Here is a 19,671-nt window from a genome sequence, read left to right on the forward strand (position 1 = left end):
TTTGAAATATTTTCAGCTCAAACGGTCTGCATAAAATAAATACTGTATGAGATGCTTATTTGGGTCATAAATACTTGGAAAGACTCCCACTCCCCAAAGCGTACATTCACAAAAAGAAATAACGAAGACAACCTTTGACAAAAAACGTTTTCGTGAACATTTTTGAGGTCCACATCATTCTTTGGGGCGTGACGCACCCCACAGTTTTTCAATACAGCAATTTACATTTTAACAATGAACAAAGTGGAGCGCTACGAAGTACGTTTGCTAGCCACAAACAAAGTGCGGAAAAAAGGGATGCGCAGTTTGTAGCAGTGGTATTTGCAATAAAAATTTACTTTAAATGATTTCAATGAGATTTCATTGCAGTACAGGAATTGTTAAATAACAGATTAATTCTCAGATGACGCACTTTAGGTTCAAAGGTAGGAAGGGAACTCAGCATATTAAAAGCAGGAATTTAAAGGGCTATTGTTAAAGTTCGTAATTTCCTTTCATATTCTATATCTTACATATTCCCTCCCTTCAAAGAGAAAAGAACTTAGCGACATAGATGCATTTTTAGAAAAAAAGTGTTAAAGCAATAGCAAATGATGAGAAAAATAATTTGAAAAACACAATTCATAAAATATTGACCAAAATAATTATTTGCATACTTACAAAATATAAATATTGATAATGTTTTAGAGTACAGTTGTAAATTCTCAAATGAGATAAATTTATAAAATTCTTGAAATGTTCTGAGCAAATATTATAAAACAAATTTTCTAAATCTGGAGACTTCCCGAAATAATTAGAAGCGTGCACGGTTCATGTTTTTCTTGCTTGAATGTCTCATATACCATACGCTATATTATTGTACCTTGTAATCTAAATCATATTAGAGTACTATAAATAGCCCTATCTACATATAATAGAACTACAGTGCATACAAAAATGGTCAATGAGTAAATACAAAATGAGTCAATGAGTGCATACAAAACTGTTCAGTGAAATGCAGATATAATATCCCAACAATTAATGGAAACTGTATTTTAAATATAAGAAATTACCTGCAAATCAGCTGATTTTGTACGATTTCAAAGGATTTACAAAGGATCGGTTTACCGTTCATTTCCTCATTTGAATCAAATAAGCAACAGGATAGGATAATTTCCGAACTGCAACTCGATCCGAAATTGCACCATCTTCACGCAACGAATACTTTAAAGAAGGGATTCTCAACCAGAGAGGAATGCGGTCAGCCTTTTATTTAGCTATTAAGTATTTAGTTTTAGTTTATGAATATAAAAAAACAACTTTTATTCAAGTTTTGGCATTTTCTTTACTTTTCCTTGTTTAATTTAGCGCATGAAAATATAATCTAAACCTACATAAATGTATATATGCATTTTTCGAGTATGGGAAAAAGGAGAGGATGGTTTTCTAGCGATGGTGAAAGTGTGCATGGGTCAAATCAGGTTGAGAACTATCTCTGTAACGACTTGACTCAATATCTCCATTAATAAGAATGCAGGAAATTGCCCTTCTCTGCAGTAACATACGGAAGCTTAAAAATACTCTAACAGGTTTTAGGCTTTTTAAATTAATTTGAATATGATTGATTAAATTTTTTAATAACAAAAAAATCAGCAATTCTAAATACATGAAGAATAATGCATTACTTCTCAAGTGGAGAGCAATTTGAATATTACTGCTATCTCATATATGCTAAAGAGCGCTTTTTCCATGGATTTACGATTTGTCAACAAAGTCCTTATTTAGATCATCACAAACTTTAGTTATAGATATCGGTAGCGAAGGCATTTAGCTAAATGCGACAATTTTTAAATGATACTCAAAATATGTATAAATTCAGGAAAAGGAAAAATTTGCTTCCCTCAGTATACGCAGTAACAACTTTATGATACATCCGCATCCCATTTATACTCTTGCCGAATGCTACTATTTATCTGCGCCTCTGTTTGCACCGCTGCATAAACTACAGATAATCACTATATAAACTGCTATGAGATTAAAGCACGATAAGGATTATGCGAAGATAAAAGCATTAGTTATTAAAACAGATTCATTATATACTACAGCAAAAAGAAATTCTGAAGATTTAACCTTCATTTCCCCAGAAAAGAGCAAACAATTGAAAACGATAAAAGTAATTATTGAAGCCAGAAACAAAGATTTATTTAGTTCATTTTATAGTCTTTTCAAAATGCTTCGGATTAATGTTTTTTTTTTACTTGGGCAGATTCATTACTATTATCCTTTAAATGCAATAATCCAACTTCTAATATTTCCCTTTTTTATATTTTATTACTGCAAAATAAAAAGATGACCCATACAGCAACTCACAGAACATTAATATTCTAAATGGATCGTAGAATTCGAAACAATAATTCAAACCACTCTCGTATCTTAAGATTTCTAAACTACATTGCATTAATTTGCTGGTGAAAATGAAAGAAACGGGAATTAAGGGTCGTCCATACATTCCAATATTTACTTATGACCTCAGTGCTAAAATAAAAAATGTCAGAATTGCATAATTCGGTTGCAACGGTTGAAATCGTTAAATAGATTTTCAGAAGAAAGAAACGTAAAAAAACAAACGCGTTTCGCTTAAAACTCCTTTAAATATTTCATTAGAAACTAATAAAATTTGAATAATAAATAAAATATTTTGAAACCCAAACTTAAAAAACAGTTAATGTTACCAATGTATACTAATCAAAAACACCTACATTTTTTTAAGGCGCTACGTCGAATTTATAAAAAATAATAATTTTATGTAGAAAACCAAGACGGTTAATCAGACATATCTGATGATACTTCTACAAAGCAAATAACAGGATTAGTGGCTCTTTGCTACCATATAAAAAGACGTATTACACAGACAGAAGGCCGTTTTGTATAAGCAAACTACAGACTGTGGTGGATCAGACGAGCTTTAAAATAAACAAATAACGACATTCAAATAGCGAGTAAGCTATGAATTGCAACATGTCCCCTTTCCTCATTTAACTTTAGCTGTGATTCCAGCCTTCTCCCAGCGGAAATAAAAGAAAAGAAGGTAAGCTTCTTTTAAGCGCAGGCAATGCTACGAAAGAGATAAAATAAATAAATTCTGAAAACATCGACAAAATAATTCAAAACAAACTCATTTCAGTATTTGTTTTTCTTTCTTGGCACTCTTCGTTGCGACACAGCGTGCAAATAAGTGCACTAATGCATATGTTACCAACGGCGAAACGATATACATTTTGAAGCTTAAAAATGTATATGATTTTAATAGAATGGAAAGGGAATTCAGAAGAGACATGAAATCATCCGCGCTCGCTTCCGATGTGAGAGAAAGTCATAAAGAGTAAAGGCAAAGACGCTATACTTCTCTCCATTTCTCTCACAGATGAGTTCCAGTTTACAACCCATCTTTCCGCCCCCCTCCTTAGCTAAAACTATATCTCATCACCTCAGAAAATATACGTGTAGCTATTTTTAACAGAAAGATTTGCTCGCTACTTAATGCAAATTCGCAAAGAAAATTTGTGCAAAAAGAATAAATTTCCTTTGCTAAAAATCCTTTAAAACAGTCCGATGCAAATAAAAGGGCGAGGGGGCAGAAAATAATAAACATATCTTTTATTTTATCCGTTGTCGAGGTTTTTCTCATATAATTGCAACTCTCATAGTATCCATTATTTCTACAATTCTTCCGATTTGAAAACTGTCGAAACTGTGAAAAATAAATTTATAACTTTATAAATTTGTAAGGATTATATTTACTTAGCTAATAGTTAAATTTTGAGTTCAACTTCCTGTCCTATCGCTTCTTAACTTCAACTAACAACTTCCGAACAGAATGTAGTTTTAGAATCACGTTTGAATGCAAATTGAGGAAGAGTGGTATTTAACTGCGAAGTTCTACTGTTTTAGTGAGAGAAAAACAGAGATTCTGGCTAGCACGCGTCCGCCTTTTTAAGGCTACTCTCTCTTAAGTTATTATTACGCTCGGCCGTACTTTAGGCCCTTGATAACTTCGCAGTCAGTTAGCGTTAAGGGGCCAACTCCGTTAGAAGTTTGATAGCTTCGGCTATATCTCTTTCGTTAAGATTAGTTTAGTTTAGTTTCTAGTTTCTTAAGTTCAAGCCCGAGTGTCGGCTTTATTGTACAACTCCGAGAAGGAGTTCTGTTACACCTGATTGGAATAATATAGGGTTATTTCAACCTTCTTACTTGGTGTTTTCTGTCACACGAACTCAAGCGATTATTCGCTTATCAGTTCTTAAGATTCTTCACATTCAACTGTAACTTAAAGTACACAGTACAGAATCTTTACAAATTATATTTTCATTTTATTATTTATCTTCCATTATTTCCGTTTTACTACTTACGGAAATTATGTCATACTCTTTTATCAATTTGTTTTCTTTTTTAATCTTTTATTCCACTTTATTATTATCCGAAAACTATATTTCCATTTTTTGCTCAGATATTTTACCGAATTGGTCCAAATATAAGACGACATTTCTACGTTAATTTAACCAAAACAGGATATTTAGACCATTTAACTAACTTTTCTTATTTAACACATTCAGCTTTAGGCGTCCATATGGAGGCGTCTTATATATAAACCATTTTCCTCGTGTAAAAAGATTCAGAGTCGTCCCGTATTTTACACGCTTTTCTCTTTGGGTCGAAATGATTATAACTTTCGCACGTTTTTCCTAATATACTCGGTTTTTAATCAGCATTTGTGACGGGCGCCAGAGAAAGACAATTCTTGCCTGCAATAACAGCTTTCATGTTCATTGAATGACTATATTTGACGCGGCAGGAGTAACTGGACAGAGGTCTATTTATAAAGTAAAAAGGATTAAATCCAAAAATATATGAATGCAATCGGCAGTTTTGGTTTTAGGCGTTGTGAATATGAGCACATATATAGACACACGTTCATATAAATGCTACAACTTATAGGGCAAAAGTAAAACAAAATCAAAAAAGCAGAAAGGTAAGCTGCTAAATGGCAATGAAAACCAACCAGAAAGGTCTGAAGTGGTAGTGGGGGGAGCAGAATTTGTAAATTGAATAAAAATAAAAACGTGGTATCTAAGCGATCGCAGCCATCCCTCTCCCCCCAAAAAAGGGAAGAAAAAAGAGGTACTCTTGTTATCGGGACCGGATTCAGAAATGTATGTATGTGCATATGTATGTCTGAGTATACATCTACATATATATACGCGTACACGAACATATCCATTCATCCGTATATAAATCTACATCCATCCGTATCTAAATTTCTGAATCAGGTTCTGATAACAGAAGAGTACCAAAAACGATAATAGTAGTTATATATGCAATTTTCACTCCGCCCCTTTTTAAGAGAGTTAACTGGCAGTATTAGCGTCATGAAAGGGGGGGCAGCCTCTCTCTTAACTATAATACAGACTTCAGTTAAATCAACGATAACCTACGTTGTTTGAATTTTGCTCAATTTTATTTATGTATTCAGGATTTATTTTCTAAATTTTCTAACAATATGGGTGGAGATATATCAGTTTAAAATTTGATTAAAATTGCAATATTGTTTAAGAATATAAAAAAAACTCTGAAGTTTTAATCAAATTTCAGCTTAGTTTCCTTTATACAGTTAAGAAAGCAATATTTTACTCGCTAACCCAATGGTTGCTGTGGAAATGCTTATTAAATTTATGAAAAATTAACCAGTGAAATTTATTGCATTATTTTATTAATTGCATTACTTTATCATAAAGTTACGGTTTGACATACACATACTTAAACTCATTACTTTTCAAAGAATAAAGTAAAGAAAAACCTTTTTCTCAATTACACGTCAGTTTATATACAGCTTTCGTCAAAATCAGAATTTTTATTTGCACCTGCAAATAAAATTTAAAGACTAATTCTCTCACTCTCAAATCTACGCAAATTCCTCAGTGATATAATTAAGTACACAAACTTAATTATGAGCAAAATATATAAGAAAAAAGCTCCCATAAATATGTATAGTAGAGTTCAAAATAACATCATAAAATATTTATGGTCCAAACGTCCTCAATCAATTATGGATAAATATTTCATTAGTTCAGAGATAAATAAGTCGTTAATTATTTTGAAAATTTACCATAAAGCATTCCAAAAAACTTAATTAAATTTAAAGGGCATTATAATAAAAACACAAACTAAGACCTTTGGGAGTTTTGTGTTTACTAGCAGAAACCTGATTAATGCAAAATGCATGACTAACACACATACGTTCTTTTAACACATATTAAACTTTCATAGTTCACGGTCTCTTCCATTGATTTTTTTCTTTTTCCATTATTTTTGAATATTAATTAATTTGATCTGCCTGACAGATATACGCTTAACTAATCCTTCCTTCTCTAAGACTTCAAAAGAAGCGATCTGATATGATTAAAAAATTGCACTTTTTAATTAATTAATGTACACATTTGAAGTACTTATTAAATGGCTACACATGAAGATTTCTACGAAGGCTGAATAAAAGGTACAGGCAACGTGTTTATATGCCCCAAAATAACTTACTCAGAGAACATAAAATTTCTTTCTATGCTTCTGGGACATATCTGAAACATACTGAATAGCACCTGAGGGCCGTTTTGGTGATGTCAACCGGCAAGCGCTTTGGAGTATCCAAGATCGCTTAGCTTATACTTCGCTTTCAGCAACTCTTTCGGTTTGGGAAAGAGTTCAAAGTCGCATTGGCTAATCAATGCCTGTGGAACGCGGTGGATGTTCCAGCACCTCCCACCGCCTTAGTATTAGGAGCATCATTGCAAAATCGAGCATTGTTATACAAAACAACGGCCTCTTGTTCCAAAATTATGTTGCTTTTTTCTACAGAGCAAGCAAGAGGAAGAGCGATGGTCCAGAAAATGCTCGCAGTATAACATGAACTGCATCGTAGAGTATCCTAACCTTGGATGTTATTCGCCACTTCAACGCCACTTTGAGGTCTCTCGGTTTATTGGCAGATTTTTTTTTTGGTGGAGGCGAAGAGGTTCCGAGCGTAAGATGGGTGCCACCATTCATTAGACTGCCGTTTCTGTTCTGGAATTGCTCGATTCGCCCACTCAGAGAACGCAACCATCTCTGGCTTAATATATAAGCAAATAAAATCATCGGAACTCCAGGGCGCTCGTATGCTGACATCAGCAAAAAAACGCTCCGCTGGTGGCATCCAGATGTGTGTGGGAGTTACAAGAAAAAAATTATGCTAAGGGATGTAAACTCAACGTGTCCAGTAAATAAGTATTTGATTCACATATATACATGCTACAACCATTTTATATCCGAATGTAGTATTTACTAATTTTCATATAACTAAAAATTTTTAGCTGACATTTTTCCCTTATTAAACAAATCTAATCTATGTTATGTAGAATCTAACGTAAGATGAAAGTAGTTAACTTTCAAGATGAATAATTAGCAGTTGCTGCAGCTACTTTAATTCAAACAACGAATTGAAAAACTCGTTAAAAACTCGCGCTTGTTTTAGTCCGAAGTGTGTTTCCCCTCTCTCTTTCGTTTTTAATATCATAAAAGCGTAAAAAAGGATCACAAACTTTTAAAGTTTGTAAAGTATTCCAATAATGGTGATAAATTTAACGAAAAGGATCTTTCGAAAATGTAGTAAACTTCCGCTTTTTGAGGACGTTAGCCCAGCGATAACAATCTACATAGAATGTTAAAGAGATAGAATTTGAAGTTTTTATTTTAAAATCAAATAACCACATACAGTTCTGAGTTACTCTATCTTTTCAGTTTCTTAATTCAGTATCACATTTCAACTCCTCCCCTCCCCAAAAAAAGGAAATTAACGTAGATTAAAAAATAAGATGAAACGTATGGTTTGGTTTATTTAATTATGGCAAAGCACACTAGGGCTATCTGCCTAAGAGGAGGGATGCCTTCGTGGAGGACTTTCTAAGGGAAACTGGCTCGTATACACGTTACACATGGGGAAAACCACGAAAACGCCCATGCAGCCAGCCCGTTCGCGGGATTCGAATCTCGGACCGAACTACCAGTGTTCGGCGACTTTACCGCTCGGCCGCTGGTGGGCTAGATGAAACGTATGAAGAGGTATACTATACAAGTAGCACACTGACTGCCTCAACCATTCGAGGGAACGCCAACATAACTGCGGCATAACAAAGCGGTGAGCTCCTTGCCAAATCGCAATTTCGTCGATTAGAAATTACGCGTGCGTGAGCGGATCTAATTAAAGCTTGACGAATTTTTCCGTCAAGTAAGATTTAGTTTTTCAGTTTAGTTTTTAAATTAAGAACACAGCAGGAATCTTTTAAACTCACTTAAACCGCTCACGCTGCTACTGAATTCGTTATTACAGCTATTGTGTGGCTGTCTGCCTGAACGTGACATGATTTTAGTTTTTGAAATCTATACGATTCTTATTATTCATACAAATTTAGATGTGATATTATTTATTTATTTATTTATTGTGTTTATCAAGTTCTGTTTAGCAATAACTCGGCGGAACTTTGAAAAAGTAGTAATCAGCTAAGTAGTTCTAAAGAAGTAGAATTAGGCTAAATTAAAATGAATGTAAACCTAGTCCAAAATTTAACTAAAGAGATACTTTTGAAATTACGTACCATCAATTAAAATTACGGCAGTTATTTAGGTACGGCAGTTAGCAATTACAATTATGAAATAGCTTTTTTGTCATTGATTACAGTAACCACACATGAATGATAATGCTGTTTTGTCCCCAGGAAACACTGACTTTCACTTTACAGACCAGTTATTCTGTACTAATTATGTTCGTAAGCAGAGGACTAATCGTACATTGAGATGAAGTGTATATCAGAATCTTGCAACAGAGATAAGTCGTATAACATAGATGTTAAATAACACCCAGTTTTGATCGCGATCACATAAATTGATAAAAAGCAAATTAAATTATTAAAAGGCAGAAATATAATCTTGCATTTGGAACATGGATTTGAATGTTCAGAATTTGAAATTCTGCTGGTTTTACAGATAAGCGATGACTAAAAACTGAATATACTAAGATAAGTTCATTTTACCCTAATTTGAAATGTTTATATTTGTGAGCGTGCAGCTAATGTTCATTTTTTGATTTAATGAATAAAATCGCGTACGGTTTGAAAAGAGATAAAAATAAATGCAATATGGCACGAGATAGTCTACAAGAAGTGCTAAAAAATTAATTCAGTTAGAAAGATTAGCTTAAGAAAATTTGACTCTCGAATTAACTCAAACTCGGGAAATTAACGAAGCAAAGTAATAATGTTAACAATATCTCTGACTTCGGATTACTCTAATTTGAAATAATCACATCCGTGAGCTGGCAACTAATGTTTATTCTGCTAATTTAATTATAAAAAAATCACATATCGATTTCACGTACTGTAAAAACATATAAACAAATGCATTATTATAGAAATTTTACAAGGAGTGCTCAAGAAAATAAAGCGCGAGCCGATTCAATAAGAACTTGTGGTAAAGTCTGCTTACATCTACATTAAATAGCGTTTGAAATAACTTCTAATAAAATTGGAAACAAAAGAATGAGAAGGAACTCGAACAGAAAACAGGAAAGTGGGCACATTTTCGTTCTTAATGTTGCAGGAAACGATGGGACCTTTCCTGATGCACTAGTACACGGCTTAAATGAATAATCGTGACCATGACTGTAAAACTCGCCCTCGAAACGCTTTCCTTTCCCAGCTAAACTTGAGGCAATTCAGTTACATTGTTTCTAATTTCAATCCTTTCTCCTCATTCCCTTTTTGCTCAGTTATACCAGTCAGCTGGAACGAAAAAAAATGATTCAGAATCCTTTAAAAATGCTTTTATGCCTGATTTACGGAAGGAGGGCGAAGAAAGTAAGAAGAAGAGTTTTGATAAAATCACATTGAAATTTCGTGGGGAATTACAGTGAAAAGTCATGTCTACTACAGTCACAATTTTGCCTAGATGTTTTAATACAACTATGACCACCACGTGGAGACATTCACACATAATAATTAAATACATTTAACAACACGAAAATAAGAAAATTAAATGAATACATCTGTCTTACAAAGGCACTTTTAAATGATACAACACAGTCCCAAAAATCCTAGGTTCCGCATTATCCAAGGCGAACCATTAAGTATTTTTTGAAGTCAGCGTTAAGAATTTATTTTTTATTTCATTTATTTGCTTTTTTTTTAAGTCATTAAAAATTTTGTCGTGAATACTGTGTCGAACTCACGGAAAATCTTCGGAGATTTTCTCATACAAATGGTGTAGCTGTCATGGAAAGATTATTTAACATATACCGAACAGCAGGAAGATTTTCGATATTCTGGTAACTGCGAAACGTTGCGACGAAGGAGGAGATACTAAACTATTTTGAACTAAAATACCCTTCAGGAGCTTTTCCGAAAATGATAAAAATGTATCACAAAATGATTTGGTTTTGTTAGTTTTTAAGCTTTTTCTTATAAATTTAATAAGAAGCGTTTTTCTATTATTAATTTTTTAATAGACAAATATTTACGTAGAAATGCGAATGTAACTACCAAAAATTCCTACTGCATTTATCTGATAAAAGATGAACCACAAAAATAAGTATAAAAGTTGATTCCTATTTTTACTTATTTATTTAAATTCGAACATGTTTACAGTTCTGAAGCAGTATCAGTCAGATGCGGGCTAGGCACGTTTTAAAGGATCCCCAAATCATCTTATAATCAATCGCGATCCTATTTTTCCCTCACGGGCCGCCCAGACGGGAAAGTGGTTAGTGATTTTAACTTCGAATCTCGGAGAATGCTTGGCTATAAAACTGTCTGTCCCTTCATAGGAAGTAGTGGCCGCCTATTAGGTGCCTCCATGGTAAATACCGCTTCTGTCCTTAGTAGCGGCCAAAGACTAAGAAATCGCTAGTGTCCGCCATTAACAACAATTTCCGTCATGGAAAAGAAACAAAGCGGGTAATGAAGGACTTTAAAACAGCTCTTTGCCTCGGACGCCAGACTTCAGGTCCAAGCATAGGTTCGCATTACGTAAAATAGTTGGGAGTTAATTTTATCTTTAAAAATGAATTTCAATATAATTATGCAACAATGCATAACGCGCTAAATAATGCATAATGCAAAAAATCGCTTCGTTATCATTTTGAGAAATGCATTCAAAGTTAATACTTTTTTGAATATATCTGATTTTTTTGCCCCTTCTAAAATTTTTACCTTCGGTTTGAACAAGCTCTTAGAAGCTTAGAACTCTTAGAAAATTTTGGTTTATTTTATTATGGCACAGCACACTACGGCTATCTGCTTAAGTGAGGACTTTCTGAGAGAAACTGGCTCGTACACACGTTACACAAAGAAAACGACGAAAACGTCCATGCAGCCAGCCCGCTCGAATACGGGTCGGAACTACCAGTGTTAAGCAACTTTACTCCTCGGTCGCTGGTGGGCGCCCTGGTAGAAAATCTTTACCTGTTTTTAAAATCATCATTGTAATCAACTTGCGGCGGGAACGATTTTTTTTTTTAAACATTTAATGCTGACATTACATGTACGTTAGAATGGCGACTTTTTCCTCCTTGTTAGGAATAAGTGTACGATAAACATTAATAATTCTAATATTAAAAACATAGAAATAGTAGGTACTTACAAACTATAGCCACCACCTCGGCGCAATTTGGCGATTTTTTTACGGATGAAAATGTAAAAGGTACATGTGAAAGTTAGTGATTTTCGCGCACTCTTTCTTAGAAGCTTCCCAAATTATCTATATTTATAGTAAACCTGGTAAACAGTATCAACATAGAAAAAGAACATACTTAAGCAATTTGAATTATTAAATAAGGATTATGTCATACATAAAAAAACAAAAACACTTATACTCTTCTTTAAATCTTTCTATATTTTTTTATTCCCTGCGTTATTCTTCTCCCTAAATCCACAGCGATCTGTTTTCACTTAAAAAAGCATCAGAGAAATGCGCAGATTCAGCTCCGTGCAATCTTCTGCAACAGTGGCTATCTACAAAACGCATTTCCTCGTTGTTCTCTTTAGAAAATTTTCAGCAAATTTCTGTATTACTGGCGACATTTCACCGTAGTTTCTTCCACTGCTGGCGAACTCCACAAGCTCATACTTTAAAACTAAGGCAAAAAAATATCACGATTTGTGTATAAAAACCGTTGGAACTTGAAGTACAACAAAACAGAACGCATACGAAAATGGCGGCACTGATTGACTGAAACGATTGTTATGAGCATGGTTGCCGGAAAAATGGTTATGTGCATAGTTGCCAGAGTTTGGCACTTTCTGAAAATTTGGCTACTTTTTAACTATGATGGTTGCGACAGTACGTAAGTACCAGTAGATATTATAAATTTAGCTCTTTCATTTATAACTATTTGAAAACCGCTAACAGAACTGAGATTATTAAGAAATCCTGCGTCAAATTTTTATGGGTTTGGAAGTTCAACATCTATCTATATAAATTACTGATAACTATCTTATTTGAAATGTGATAACTAACTAAATATTTGCTTTAAAATAAACTTAGCCAATATTTTCGATTACAAATGACAGTTCAGAATTAATATTCACAATTAAACTATATGCTCGTTATTTACTATCAAATCCATGGAACCGTTTACTTTTTTTCCTTTGAGCGCGCGTACGTGTCTTTAATATGCTTTTAACGAAATAAATGGATATTTAATATTTCATAATTATTTCTTCAAACGACTTGCAAAAAAATTTAATTTACATTCTATTTATTCAAAGCATTTGGAAAAAATTTCATTTTCATTCAAGCACATTTTTATTTCAAAAAATGATTTCAAGAAGAAAAATAATTAAACGTACTTATATCTGTTGAGAGATATTAAAAAAAGGGGGAAGTCGCGTAAAATACTGAAAATTTCAATTACGATGTCATTAATCCAATGTTGCGTTTGATAAACTAGAGATACTTACGTAAACAGTCATAATGAACTTGAAACAATCGTTACCATTCTAAGAACAAACAGTGAGCTGCTTATCACACGTGGGATAATGAATGAAGGGATATCATCTAACTACTGAATCAAACGCACAACAACACAAGTAATGAAGAATACTCCCCCCCCCCCGAAGGAAACGTCCAGATGAAGTACAACGTACCCCCAATGACCTTAAAAAATTGTTTTGTTCGCAGCAACAAGCCAAGCCTGTCAGGAACGGCAGGTGCAACTACGGATGCCAACTCGTTCTGGTTAATTGCCGTTCGATGCAAGGAATGCTGCTCAACTGTTTCACCTGTTTCGTCCTGCAACCAAGGATACTCAAGATGGACGCAGACCTTTATCCCAAACACCAGGTGTTCGGGAATGGCCCCATTTCGCCTTCTTTTATTTCACGGCCACTGTTTTAAGACTTTTTTAGCATAAACATCCAAGATAATATAAAACAGTTTTTTTAAACGTCCTTGTTCGATGAATGGAATAAAAAATAATAAATGTACAAAGTTAGGGGAAGGTAGCATCAGACCACACACATGGCTGTCAAGCCGCTCCCAAGGAAATTTTCTTTAATTCGTGTCTGATGTCCTTGCAATAAAAAGAAAAGGCGAAGACATATAGTCAACTTCTGAGCAATGTAGAACAACATTATATATATATATATATATATAAATAAAAGCTAAATTCAGAAGTATTCATAGCGAAGAGTATTTCCTTTCATTCATCATATGAAAAGAGGGCGGGGGAATAAGAAATGGTATCAGTGACTTTTACCTGAAGAACTTCAATCTCACGCTCATAGCCCTCATTGTGAAAGAATAGTTGCCTAAACAGGAATTATGCAGGTAATACCCCTAGTCAATGAACAATAACAATAAGGATATAACTTCCTGATATTAGAGTATTTGTGACGTTTCAGAAGCATCACTAAAGCATGATTCATCATTTCCAAGAAACAAAGAGGTTGTGAAGTTTTATTCACTATTTAATTAATGTATTTTCCAGCTTCAAAAACTTCTGTAACATAAAACTACTTGACAGAATTTTATGAAAGAAGGATTTTTTTTTATTTTTTTTTTATTTTTTTTTTTTTTTTTTATTCTTTGCTCGTAATAAAGGCCATTGTGCAAAATTCACTCTTTTCTTTTTACACAATTCATTTTAACCCACAGAGTTGCTTTTTTAAGAGATCGCCCTTTGAGTTTAATTCTAAAAGCAATTATTCCTATTTACCTAATCCCCCACCCCACACACAAAAGTCGTTATTAATAATGGAAGAAAACGTGCGAATTTGCACTTTTGTGGAGAATTCTCGCCGAATTTGTGATTTCGCACCGAAAGAAAACATATATCCTTATCATCAAAAAGTGAGTGACCGGAAAATGAAATCGATTAATGCACACTTTTAATTATCTTGTGTGTTTATTAATGGGTGATATTTTTTATTCATAAATGTTAATTTATTTTCGATGTATCTATTGTTATAGATTTATGAAATAAAGAAATGCTTGTAAGCGCATAGGTTATCAAGGTCAAATTTCACATATTTATTCTGCCAATAACCGACTTCTCACTGATAATATCTTTTCAGGGTTAATTGGTTTATATCGTTTCCTTTTTACTGGTTTTGATGACTGAAGCCAATGTTCAAAAGAGTAGGTTTTTTTTTTTTTACCCATTTAATAGCTCGCTTTTATGAATATCAAAGTTTCAGACATGCTCTTACGCAGCTGGAAAGTGGTTACTGTGTCACAAATATAATTATTTCATTTTTCGGTAACACTCTATTTTCCTCCCCTCCCCCCATGACTGGAATGATTTTTTTTTTTTTTTTTCCTGATTACGTGCTCCGCCCTTAGGCACTACACGGAAAGGGAGGGATGCCCTGTGGAGCTCTTTTTAAGGGAAACTGGCTCGTATCCACGTTACACATGGGGAATACCACGAAAACGTCCATGCAGCCAGTCCGTTCGCCGGGACTCGAACTACCAGTGTTCAGCGGCTTTAACCGCTCGGCCACTGGTGGGCACTGGAATGAACATGAGTATGCTTTCTTTCTTCAACGCCCTCAAACGCATTAGTTTTAGATACCATTAATTTTCACTCTAGATGCAATTCTATATTTCATACTAAAATAATCTTCAGATACAAAGCATTTCATACGATTGCTGGTGTTTTCTCCATCTGTCTTTATTCATTTCGTCCTACAATTATCAAAACCGTGGCAATTCAGCTCCTATCATGCACCTTCCCCTCCACTGTTAATCTTTCCTATTTCATCCTGGGCCCACCAGTGGCCGAGCGGTAACGTCGCTGAACACTGGTAGCTCGGTCCGAGGTTCGAATCCCACGAACGGGCTGGCTGCATGGGCGTTTTCGTGGTTTTCCCATGTGTAACATGTATACAAACCCGTTTCCCTTAGAAAGACCTCCCCGAAGGCATCCCTCCCTTAAGGCAAATAGCCCTCGAATGCTTTGCCGTAATCTAATAAAACCAAACCAAACCCGTTTTATCCTCTTTTCAAAAACGTCCTTCTTGAGATACATGATTAATGCCCATTCGTTAGCCACGCTAAAATTTTTAAAAGAACATAAATGTCACAAGTATACACTATTTGAGAACATTTGCTTCTTTAGGTAACCTAATTTGCTTACAAAAATAAATAAACAAAAACAACTTTAAATGACTAATATAATGAGATTCACCAAAATTTAAAGTCTATTTGATCAATGGGCAATCCAATGTTTATTTCTGATGCTTTGATTTCTGGGTTAATTTTTTTAAAGTATACTATATATATCATCAGATGAGTCACTAATACTCTTAGATTCAGTAGAAACAGAAATGTCAAAATCAACATGACTGGTTTGGTTTGGTTTGGTTTATTTAATTACGGCAAAGCACTCGAAGGCTATCTGCCTAAGGAGAGAGATGCCTTCGCGGAGGACTTTTTAACTGGTTACACGTTACACATTGGGGAAACCGCGAAAACACCCATGTAGCCAGTCCGTTAACCCTCAGCAAGACTGGTAACACACAGCACAGCAGGCACACAGTTGTTAGTTATCATCTGCAGTATTTTTAATGTCATCATGCAGATGTTTCAATACCGTTAAAATATAAGACTATGTAAAATTAAATAAAATTCATAATAACAAAAGAATATATAAAACATATATTAAAACAAAAGCAAAGACCTTAAAAAATGCTCTTCCTGAAATTCTGCACGCTATTAAAACTATTGAAATGTAATAAGAGATAAGCCTAATTATAATTGCAAACGAAAATCTGCTTGTCAAATATACGTGATTTTTCAAAATCCCACAAAATGGAGCACCTGAATTTGGATAAAGAAAACCACCTAAAGCTAAAGACAAAACATAGGATCCACTTTAATGGAAAATATAAAAATCCATTATTACAACTTTAATTGTTAAACAAATGTTTCAGTCATACTGCACTTAAATCTCTCTTAGAACAGAATACCTTTAGAATAATCAGTCATTTATTTAACTGGTTGGACTAAATTTAATTAATTCCGTTATGTATTGCAAAAGAATTACACTGAACACTCGTGAGGCAGCCACCTCTGTCCAAATATGAAAAATGACTTGGGTTTTTAAGAATATAAACAAACGCTTTTTGTACCGTATTGCAGAGACTAAATTGTCAAAACAAAGTGGTTCGTAAATAGTAGAATTCAAAAGCAAGGTAGACCCTCCTCGGCAACCATCGCCCTTGGCCTAAACCGTTTGTATTTGATGAATTTCGAAGTTAAATTCAGTGTTCGCTGTTCTGAAAAGTAGCGTTTTGTACGCAAGATGAAATGTGTTAAAGGAAACCAATGAAGAACGGCATTGATACGATATTTGAGCTCAAGATAAAACGGGAAAGAATGAATTGGTGTTAAGCGAATTGTCGCCCAGGCGGAACTGATGGCCACTTTATTATGGAAGCACCTAATAGGTGGGGCACCGTTACCTTCTTTGAAGGAGCGGACAATTAGAGCCATGCCTTCTCCGAAATTCGAACACGGGCCCTTCGGTATCGCAGTAGACTCCCCTAACCACTTGAGCAGCGCTAAGCGATTTGTTGCTCACAGTATAATAAAAATTAGTACTTTATACTGCAGTATAGTTGAATGTAACAGATTATATGACTGCTAATTTGTAGTTATGGCCAACTATTGGTCCTCCGATCCTTTTATGTGGCTTGCAAAGAGATTAGTAAAATATATAATTAGATTGTGGACTCCTTGATGGGTATATATTTTCATACTTCATACTTGATGGGTATACATTTCATCAGTAGGACACGTTGAGAATATCAAGGGGACTGGCCATTGTTTTTGGTTAGCTTACTGCTTCACGATCCAACTAATTTTCTTTACAATTCAGACCTTAAGTATAAAAACATTTTACCGCAAAATATGTTAAAAATGACTTCTCAAATATCTCATGTGCACTGTATTTCATTTTGAACTTGTTCAGTTTGCAGCTCTGCTACTTAAGGTAGGTTAGGTTATTTGAATATGGCGAATCCTCGAGGGGTGTCTGCCTAAGAGGAGGGATTCCTTCGTGGAGGACTTTTTCAGGGAAACTGGGTCGCATATACAATGCATATAAGCAAAACTATGAAAACAACCATCCAAGCCAGCCCGTTCACCTGGGCTTGAAACCAAGAGAGCTCGAACTACCAGTATTAAACGTTCTTAAGCACTCGCTACTAGTGGGCTACTGCATAAGGTAATATACAATATATATTAGCACGATTTTGCAATAACCCATACTTATTACAATAGGAACACGTTCATAAATATAGGAGAAACGAAACATTGTGGACAACTTGTATGAGTATTTTCTATCGGTCCTCTTACGCACAAAAGTTGACTACCTTCTCTGATTAAGGTTACAAAATGGGATTCCTAGCTGCATGAAAATTAAGAAAGCCCCCCCCCCATTGGTACATATTTGAGTGAACTACTCTTTCCTTCAGACCAAAAAAGCTTTTATATGTGTCCAAATACTTCTCAAGGATAAGAATTAAAAGGAACAAATTTCTATACTTTATCTTTAAAAAGCCGCTGTTATATACAATCGTTGCCAAGGCAACTGGAAGAGAAATTACGAGTCACGCGAAGGACAGTATGGGAGAATCCGGCATGATCTGTGATAAGAAAGAAAATTATAAGGTGCATGTACACACACCCCTACAATAAATAATAAAAAGCTGCTGAGGTAAAAATCTGATTCTTCAGTAACTTTTCAAGATAATAGTGAAGCTAAAGAACACAATTCTGTCTACTCAAAAAAGAAAGAATAAAAAGGAAGTTATGATACGAGTTTAGTGTTTTTAAATAACATTTTTATGTCACTACTGTACGAAATTCTTAATCGAGGAAGTATCTTGGCCTATAAAGAAGTACTTAAAACTTTACCTTTTTATTATATAATAACAAAGGATGCTTAAAAAAGAAAGATACCTAGCATTGTGTTTTAAGAAATTATTGAGAGATAAGCAGAAATTTCCGAAGGAAGCGGTTGCTGTACAAAACAAGTGAAAAGTAGTCATGGATAAACTACCCGTAGCTATCAAAATATTATTTATTTAAAAGAAACATACACTACTATAAGAAATGTAATATTAACATTACAATATTTAACAAGATATCTTCACTTTTAATTCTTTGTAATTTGAGTCTCGCCTGTTCTTATTGTTGTCTCTGCTACTCCTTAAGCCTCAAATCATCCATAAATAATCAATGAAGGTGAATATGCAGATTCGGCGAAATCGTAAACCGAATGTCAGTTCGTGTTTGCTTCGCCGTGATGGGTCAGTTCTTGAATTAGTCTACCATAAAATTCAGCAGTTAGAAGGGAAATGTTGGCGTGAATTTCGCAGGTAGTTTGCGAAGGTTTGTCTTTTTCAGCAAGACGAAAACAATCAATACGTGGAGCAATCCATTTTAAAATTTAGGGGAACTCGTTCTCTGGACACAGGCAGGAAAGGAAAATTTAAGCGAATAATTTTTAGATTTTCAGTACCAGACTCTAGAAGGCTAGGGGAGAAATACGTGAGGAAATACGGTAAGCCGCGTGTGATATTTTTTCGGACACATGAAAATTTGCATGAAAACCTGAATCACTTTCAGGTTTAGAAAAATTAAGCAGAGAATAAATACATCCATAAAAGGCCTATAAAGATGTAATTAGATCATTTCCTTTTTCAGGAGGAAAAGCTGTCATGAAGCCATATCACATTTACTCTCACATATTATGTTCTTTTGCTGCAACTACGCAAAAGCTGTGCACGTAGTTTTAAAGTATCTACTTTCTACAATATCCCTCGTAGTTAACCGTCAGTATTAAAATAACGAGATAAAAAATTATGTGCCAACAGTTAGAAGACTTACATGCTGCCCCCTATAAAGCCACATCCAACTAGTGTGTGAAGGAATCACCCAGAATATAAAAACAAACTACCGGTTCCTTTCCTCTTCATGGGTTCACGTGCAAAATTTACCACGATTTTCAGAAACATTCACACTGAAGGACGCCATATTTACTTTGTCTTCTTGGAAAGGTATAAAGAACATAACGTCGCTGTTGGTGTAAATTGTGATTATGTTCCT

At 34.4% G+C, this 19,671-nt stretch overlaps 1 protein-coding gene across 7 annotated transcripts in view; it reads right to left on the reverse strand.

Annotated features, from left to right (window-relative positions):
- Positions 1–19,671, reverse strand: part of LOC118186067 (plexin-A2-like) — a 1,141,010-nt gene that overhangs the window by 426,624 nt on the left and 694,715 nt on the right. The window contains exon 1 of one of the 7 annotated variants that reach the window (XM_085809152.1): positions 13,017–13,125. The exons of the other annotated variants lie outside the window; for them this stretch is intronic. The gene's annotated coding sequence lies outside the window, so the exon portion shown is untranslated. Of the gene's footprint in view, positions 1–13,016; positions 13,126–19,671 lie in introns of those variants that run through there. 7 annotated transcript variants of the gene reach the window in all.

Source organism: Stegodyphus dumicola, chromosome X2 (assembly GCF_044657685.1).
Source record: "Stegodyphus dumicola isolate Sdum_Otavi_A_Nest chromosome X2, ASM4465768v1".
NCBI classification, from domain to species: Eukaryota; Metazoa; Arthropoda; class Arachnida; order Araneae; family Eresidae; genus Stegodyphus; species Stegodyphus dumicola.